Source organism: Podarcis filfolensis (assembly GCF_964270895.1).
Source record: "Podarcis filfolensis genome assembly, chromosome: 4".
NCBI classification, from domain to species: Eukaryota; Metazoa; Chordata; class Lepidosauria; order Squamata; family Lacertidae; genus Podarcis; species Podarcis filfolensis.
In genome coordinates, this window is record NC_139607.1 from 8,590,814 (window position 1) to 8,598,828 (window position 8,015).

At 42.5% G+C, this 8,015-nt stretch overlaps 1 long non-coding RNA gene across 1 annotated transcript; it reads right to left on the reverse strand.

Moving 5' to 3' along the window:
- Positions 1-5,482: 5,482 nt before the first annotated feature.
- Positions 5,483-7,664, reverse strand: LOC310761313. The gene is made up of 2 exons (XR_014547370.1): positions 6,653-7,664; positions 5,483-5,957 (listed from the first exon to the last, which is right to left on the reverse strand). It is a non-coding gene; the product is annotated as an uncharacterized lncRNA (long non-coding RNA).
- Between the last annotated feature and the right edge of the window lie 351 nt (positions 7,665-8,015).

Here is an 8,015-nt window from a genome sequence, read left to right on the forward strand (position 1 = left end):
AATGGCACACTGCGAAGTTCCCTTGTGTAATCTTTTTTTTTTCTTTCTGATGTTGTTGTTGATTTCTTTTTGTTTGATCTTGTGGTGTTTAGTGTCACTGGCTTTTGCTGCAATAAAACTTGAAGTTCTGGGAACCCAACAACAGCTGGAAGGCACTCACTACCTTGTGAAAACTAACTCTTGCTGTTGTTGTATAGTCGTTTACTCATGTCTGACTCTTTGTGACCCCATGAACCAGAGCACGCCAGGCATTCCTGTCTTCCACTGCCTCCCACAGTTTGGTCAAACTCATGCTGGTAGCTTCAAGTTCCTTAAGTGCTCTATTTGTATATTTCTAAATGAATAGATGTTGCAGAAAGGAAAACCTAGAGTCTCCAGGGATCACTTGTCAAAAGGAAAGAAACCCATTAAGTGCTGCCCCTATAGGTCTCACTACTCAGAGAAGCAGTAGGCTCCATTACCAAATGAAGCTGGCTTCCCCAAGTCAGACCACCGATCTCTTTAGCTCATGGGTAGGCAAACTAAGGCCCGGGGGCCGGATCCGGCCCAATCACCTTCTCAATCCAGCCAACGGCCAGTCCGGGAATCAGTGTGTTTTTATATGAGTAGAATGTGTCCTTTTGTTTAAAATGCATCTCTGGGTTATTTGTGGGGCCTGCCTGGTGTTTTTACATGAGTAGAACGTGTGTTGTTGTTGTTTAGTCATTTAGTCGTGTCCGAGTCTTCGTGACCCCATGGACCAGAGCACGCCAGGCACTCATGTCTTCTACTGCCTCCTGCAGTTTGGTCAAACTCATGCTGGTAGCTTCGAGAACACTGTCCAACCATCTCGTCCTCTGTCGGCCCCTTCTCCTTGTGCCCTCCATCTTTCCCAACATCAGCGTCTTTTCCAGGGAGTCTTCTCTTCTCATGAGGCGGCCAAAGTATTGGAGCCTCAACTTCAGGATCTGTCCTTCCAGTGAGCACTCAGGGCTGATTTCCTTCAGAATGGAGAGGTTTGATCTTCTTGCAGTCCATGGGACTCTCAAGAGTCTCCTCCAGCACCATAATTCAAAAGCATCAATTCTTCTTGCCATCTCACTTTTGACCACATCCAACTTACCAAGGTTCATGGTTTTTACATTCCAGGTTCCTATGCAATATTTTCTTTACAGCATTGGACTTTCCTTTCACTTCCAGGCATATCTGCAACTGAGCAACCTTTCAGCTTTGGCCCAGCCGCTTCATCAGCTCTGAATCTACTTGTACTTGTCCTCTGCTCTTCCTCAGTAGCATGTTGGACGCCTTCTGACCTGAGGGCTCATCTTCCAGCGTCATAACTTTTTTATGCTTGTTGTCTTTGTCCATGGAGTTTTCTTGTCAGGGATACTGGAATGGCTTGCCGGTTCCTGCTCCAGGTGGATCACGTTTGGTCAAAACTCTCCACTATGACCTGTCCATCTTGGGTGGCCCTGCATGGCATAGCTCATAGCTTCTCTGAGTTATTCAAGCTCCTTTGCCATGGCAAGGCAGTGATCCATGAAGGGGTGAAAACTAACTCACCACGCAATTAATCCAGCCCATAGTTCATGGATTTGAGCCATTTGAGTTCAAACCAACTTAAATCTAAGTTGTCTGATTAATGGGGTCCAACAACAGAATGGTGATGAGTGGCACAGAAAAGAGAGGGATATGAACGAATAAGAAAACATAGGGAGTCATAGAATCATAGAATTGTAGAGTCCGAAGGGACACAAGAGCCATCTAGTCCAACCCTCTGTAATACAGGAATCTCAGCTAATAAAGTTATAGTCATTAGCTGTATTTAGATGTAATACTGTGTGTGCTACATAAACAAGTTGTATCAGGGGCCAGCAATTAACCATGGCTTCAGATCATGGTCTGTTGGCAAAAACAAAAACAAATCTTAGTTAAGATGTTAAGTCATGGTTTCATTTTTAAGCCATGACTTAGCATTATCTGTAAACTAGATGATCCTATAGATCATCTTAGGTTTCCAGACTTGCCTTATTTCCAAGTGTTAGAATTTGGCATTTATTTGTTTGTTTCTCATGTACACCCCCATGTAATATATATGAGAACTATTACAATCTGCATCATCTATTATACTAGCTGCTTTAGCTTTCTTCTTCACCAGAAATATGTCTTGTCTGCTGTTTTATCTGTTCTAATTCATTCTATCTACTTTATCTATTATAATAAGTTTGTCCCAGTACAAGATGGAACCATTAATCTCAAGAACTGGGCTGGGGCCTTATTTGTAATAAGGGATAGCTCTGAACTGATTAATTGGTACTGGATACTCAAGTGCTGTGAAGAATGATGCTTGCTACCTGATTGTGTCTGGAAAGATATTGTGTGTTGGTGGCACAAGACAGGATAGCCAGCTGTTTCATATTCTATTTTTTTCTCAATTAACCTTTGCATTTTCTGCAAGTGTCTGAATCTGCATTTTTGTTACGTATTTTTGATAGTTATTGTCACTTGTTGTGAGTCAAAAATAAAACTTTTTAGCTTTTAAATTTGACCTGATGAGGCAATATCCACTAAAGCTTTCTCAGTATTAATATTATTATTAGTCTTATCACTGTCATCATTAGCCTAACTCTCTGCTCCCAGATTGTGCCCATGATCCTCGTCTGTGTCTTCAAAACTCTCCATCCCTTGCCTTCCTTTTCTCTCTACTCTTATACTCCAAATACATGCCTGTTTGTACCCTTCTCTAGTTCAGCTTCACCAACAACAGCCATTCAACAGTTTCCTGCTTTCTCAAGATATCACCCTTTCTCACTCACTGTCCCACTTCTCTTACTTCTTTCAAATCCTTCCTCAAGCCCCACCTTCTCCCCAAGGCCTTTGGCTCAACCCCACAAGTCCCTATGCTCAGTTACAATTAAGTCTGAAACCAAGCTGAAGTATGTGTTTCTGAAAAACCACTCTCCCTTTCCTTCTATATGTTGGCTTGCATTTCCTTCCTATTTTTGTTTATTTAATTTATTCTGATTAAGATTTCTTACCTACCCTTCAGCACAAAGTCCTAGTTAAAACAAATTACAGTCAAGGAAATAGGATGGGACTATATATTGATCGATCTATTGGTCTATCTCAGGTGACATAATGAGGATGCTAGGTGCATCTCTGGGGAGGGAATTTCACAGTTTGGGGACAGCCAGAAAGAATGTCTTCTTCTGCACTGACACCTGCTGCACTTCTGATGATGGTTGACCAACTGACTGGCAGCATCTGCAAAGCTCTGTGCACTGTGCTTTTCAAGAGTCAACCACCAGCTGATCGCCAGCGATTGCATGGTGCTGCGTGACCCACTTTGCACGTACGAAACTACCACCTGATTGTTGTGGCACACAAAACACAGTGCCCTTGCCCTCACAGTTTGGCTTCAAACTGCACAGCCAAAACAGGTCACCTGATGCCATTGTGGTGTCAGGTGACTGGCACATGGGCAGCCCCACGTACCTCTCAAATTGGCCCATGGTGGGTAGGAAAGATAAGGATCCAGTTTGCCAGACAAATCCCATTTCCCACCTCTGCTTTCTAGTCACTTTGACCACCACTGAATTGTAGCACTTGGAGTGATGGGCTTTGGTTTGTTTATGAGAAGTCACGTGTACTGTGGCAAAGTATCATCCTCCCTTGTCCCCAAATTCCACTACCTATCAATAGGGGCACAGAGTCCCCAATCTTTTTCTAGTACCACATGTTTCCAGCTCATTGTGACTGACAAACCTCACCCTCTGCAGTTATGGCAGTCAATATCCAGTCTTAGTGATCCAGATGGCTCTGAGGGGGTGGTAACAGGAAGAAGAAAGAGGGAATCAGGAAGGAGACGACACAAAACTCCCCTCCCAAATGTAGATCCTCTGTTTTCTTCAGCACCACTGAAAGCCCAGCCAGGAAAGAACAGCAATAAGTTGACACAATAGATGGAAACCAACCACCTGATGCCTTTCCAGCCCAAAGTTACAGCCACTCTGCTAAACGGACCATGTATGAAGCTGAGAAGGTAGGATGTGACAAGATCAACATGTGTAGTTGGAAGAAAAGCACATTGGTACATGGGTCAGGACCTCCATTTCCTGCTCCTCAATGGATGCTGCCATTTTGTTTACACATGGCAGCCATTCTTAAAAAAAAAAGAACACACCAGCTCATGAACATCTGCATCTAGAACACAGTAACAGTGACATCAATAGGCAATGTATTGATAAGGAAAGTGGCAGTTGAAGGTATATAACAATAATCTCAATCAGCTTTGGGGTTTCATGCCTTTGTTGAGGACAAGTTCAGAACTGAGGCGTGAAGAAACTCTAGAAAGATCACCACAAGTGAAACCCACTTTCAAGTAGCATTTGTTTGACCATTCTGCCAGCAAATCTGCAAAAATGAATGAAGGATCTATTCAATAGGGTGAACCTAATCAGCAAATATACAGAAGTCAGTATCTAGGAACAACATAATTCAATAAAAGTTTGCCCAACAACAATAACAACAAAAATGCTGATAAAACATAACTACACTTTCACATTCATAAGGATGAAATATTATAATTCGGATGTCTGTTCTTTCTCTGGAAAGTTAGCTCCTTCTGGAATATATTAATGAATAATAAAACTGACTTGATATTTCCCACTGCAGTCAACTTTGCTGTCATGCTATTAATGATTCATAATGACTGTATGCCTAATAGTTTTATGCCAGATAAAAGCAATCCAACAAAAGAAAGTAGCCAGTATCTTTTCCATATGATTGCTCTCCAGATATTTTCAGCAATATTGCTAAACACAATCACTAAACATAAAAATGCAGAACAGGAGAGTTACAATGGGAGAATGGTTTTAAATCATTCAACAACAGAGCTGAAGTCATATGAAATACTTCATTGCATTACCTCTGCTGGAGCGGAGAGACAGTTGCGCGGGTGTGTGTGTGTGTGTGGAGACAGAACCCTGAAGATTGTTAGAAAGAAAACGTATTTTATTTTCCTATTCAAAAGCCAATGTTCTTCCCCATATAAAGCCAGGAATTGGAAAACCTAACCAGACAATCTTAAAATGAGAACATATTTACACTTGGAATGTCTTCGCAGAGTAACACTCGGATTAATTGTGCCCATAGTAATGATATACACAGGGATTTCTTGAAAGCTGTCGGAGTTTATCAGCTGCCGATGTAATTTTCGCCCCTTCCTTTGAAGAAAGTCTTTGCGGCTACAATGTCCTTTTAAAAAGTCTAAAAACAAACGAAAGTGCACGCACACACAAATGGCATTGTTATTCTGGCACTTATTAATAGAACAACGGGCCATACAACAATTAGATATGAATATTGCAAACGGAATTCAATATAAGACTGCCTTTGAAATGCCACTTTGCAGCGGGTTTTCAAATGCTTAAAGCACAGCAGGAGGTTAACTCTATCTTCAAATATTAAATCAAAACCTGTTTTTAAACCAGTAATTTTTATGGGGGGGAAGAAAACCCACACTCCTTTCCACACTTGTTATGGTATCAGGAGGGGGAAAAATGCAACCTCCCAAAGTTGTTCTTGGCACATTGTCTGCATCTGTAATGAGCAGAGGTTATGATGGGAGGACTTCTAATGTTTCAGCACAGAACTTGGTATGTGCACTTTTTTCCTCTCCAAATAACAATGCTTACCTTTTCAAACAGCTATTCTGTGTCTTGGCTCTACCTTTTGGTGCTGTTGAGGAGATTTTTAGATAATTGCTCAGATGGGTGCTTGATTCTTTCTTTCAGGGGTGAGATCTCCTTTCCCCTAAAGGTTGGGTAGTGAAATCTAAATCTGCTTTTGTGTAAAAGAACAAATAAGCTGCAGTTTTAAGTAAAACAGGGACAGAGAACAGAGCTTTGCGCTAAAAGGATGAAGGCATCTGTGGACGAAGGGGTGTGGTGCTGGGCAGCAGATCTAGGAGTGCTGTGCTGTCTGCTTACATCTATGCCATGGGTAGGCAAGCTAAGACTCGGTGGCCGGATCCAGCCCAATCACCTTCTCAATCCGGCCCGCAGATGGTCCGGGAATCAGTGTGTTTTAATAATAATAATAATAATAATAATAATAATAATAATAATAATAATATATTATTTATACCTCGCCCATCTGGCTGGGCTTCCCCAGCCACTCTGGGCGGCTTCCAAAAAAAAAAATTAAATACTGTAATACATCAAACATTAAAAGCTTCCCTAAACAGGGCTGCCTTCAGATGTCTTCTAAAAGTCTGGTAGTTGTTGTTCTCTTTGACATCTGGTGGGAGGGCGTTCCACAGGGAGGGCGCCACTACCGAGAAGGTCCTCTGCCTGGTTTCCTGTAACTTGGCTTATCGCAGTGAGGGAACCGCTAGAAGGTCCTTGGTGCTGGACCTCAGCGTCCGGGTAGAACGATGTGGGTGGAGACGCTCCTTCAGATATACAGGACCGAGGCTGTTTAGGGCTTTAAAGGTCAGCACCAATACTTTGAATTGTGCTCGGAGTAGAATGTGTCCTTTTATTTAAAATGCATCTCTGGGTTATTTGTGGGGCATAGGAATTCGTTCATTTCCCTCCCCTCAAAATAGACTCCTGCCCCCCCAAGGTCTGAGGGACAGTAGACCAGCCCTCAGCTGAAAATGTTTGCTGACCCCTGATCTATGCTCAACTTGTATATTTATGAATTAATCCAAATATGACAAAAATGGCACACATCTCCAGGGACGTTTCCTTCCAGAGTGACCCAAGCTTAAGGAAGCAGTGCCCGTGATAATTGTCCCAACTCAAGAAATGGAGAGCATGTAATGATATCGTAGGCTCAAACTACGTGTAAGAACATAAGTAGAGACTGTGGGATCAGGCTAGTGGCTCATATACTCCAGAATCCAATTCTCATAGTGGTCAACCAGATGCCTATGGGAAGCCCATGTGTCTGTTAAAACCCTTGGGTGGTGTTTAACTAAGTCAGTAGAACCACTGAAATCATTGTTAGGTCCGATTGTGGGGTCAGTTGCTGCTGTAGTCACCTCTGATGCTCAGAAGGAACCTCTTTTTTTTATCGCTAGGCTCTTCTGAAGAATGCAGAGCATCCTCTCCTGGTCTGCCCCGCAGAAGACCTTAAGGTCCATGAATAATCATAGTTTAGAGGTCCCAGGCCCTAAGGAAGTCAGATTATCCTCCACCAGGGCCAGGGCCTTCTCAGTGATGGCTCCGACCTGGTGGAATGCTCTGTCCCATGAGCCTAGGGCCCTGCGGGATTTAACTTCTTTCCGCAGGGCCTGTAAGACTATTCCGCCTGACTTTCAATTTGAACTTAGCCTGATTTTTTATTCCCCTTCCTTCCCTCCTCCTCCCCTTTTTATGAAGATTACCTGCTCTGGGATCCCACAGCTAATTCTCCCCTGGTCTCTTCGCTGGCCCAAATAGGACTAATTTAGCCAGCTAGCCCTGGTGATCATCTAAGGTTTATTGGGTGGATTTTCCCCCTAAATTGATTTTTGAATTCTGAATTTATTGTTAGTCACGTTTTATACTGTATTTTATGCTGTTTTTTGTTGCATCAATTAAGTATTTTAAATTTGTTGTTAGCCGCCCTGAGCCCAGTTTTCTGAACTGGGAAGGGCAGGGTATAAATAAAATATTCTAATTCTAATTCTAATTATTATTATTATTATTATTATTAATTTTTGGAAGTGCTGTGTCTATAATCAACCATCCCTGATCAAATTTGGCACTGATCAAATTTGGGATCATGGCACATAAGGGCAGAGAGTTTGAGCTTTTTCTTCTGTGCCGTTATTTTTTTTTAAAAATAAAAAATAAAATCACACACTTCCTTGCTCCTGCCTTTCCATTAGGCAGATTGAGGCAGCCTCAAGTTACTGATGCCTGTTGTGTGGATGGGGGAGGCAGCAGTGGAAGGCCTTCTGGGCTGGAGGACAGAGTTGTGTGTGGGCCTCTGCATTTGGAATGGGGGGGTACCATCTTGTCATTTTCTTACATAGCAGCAAGATG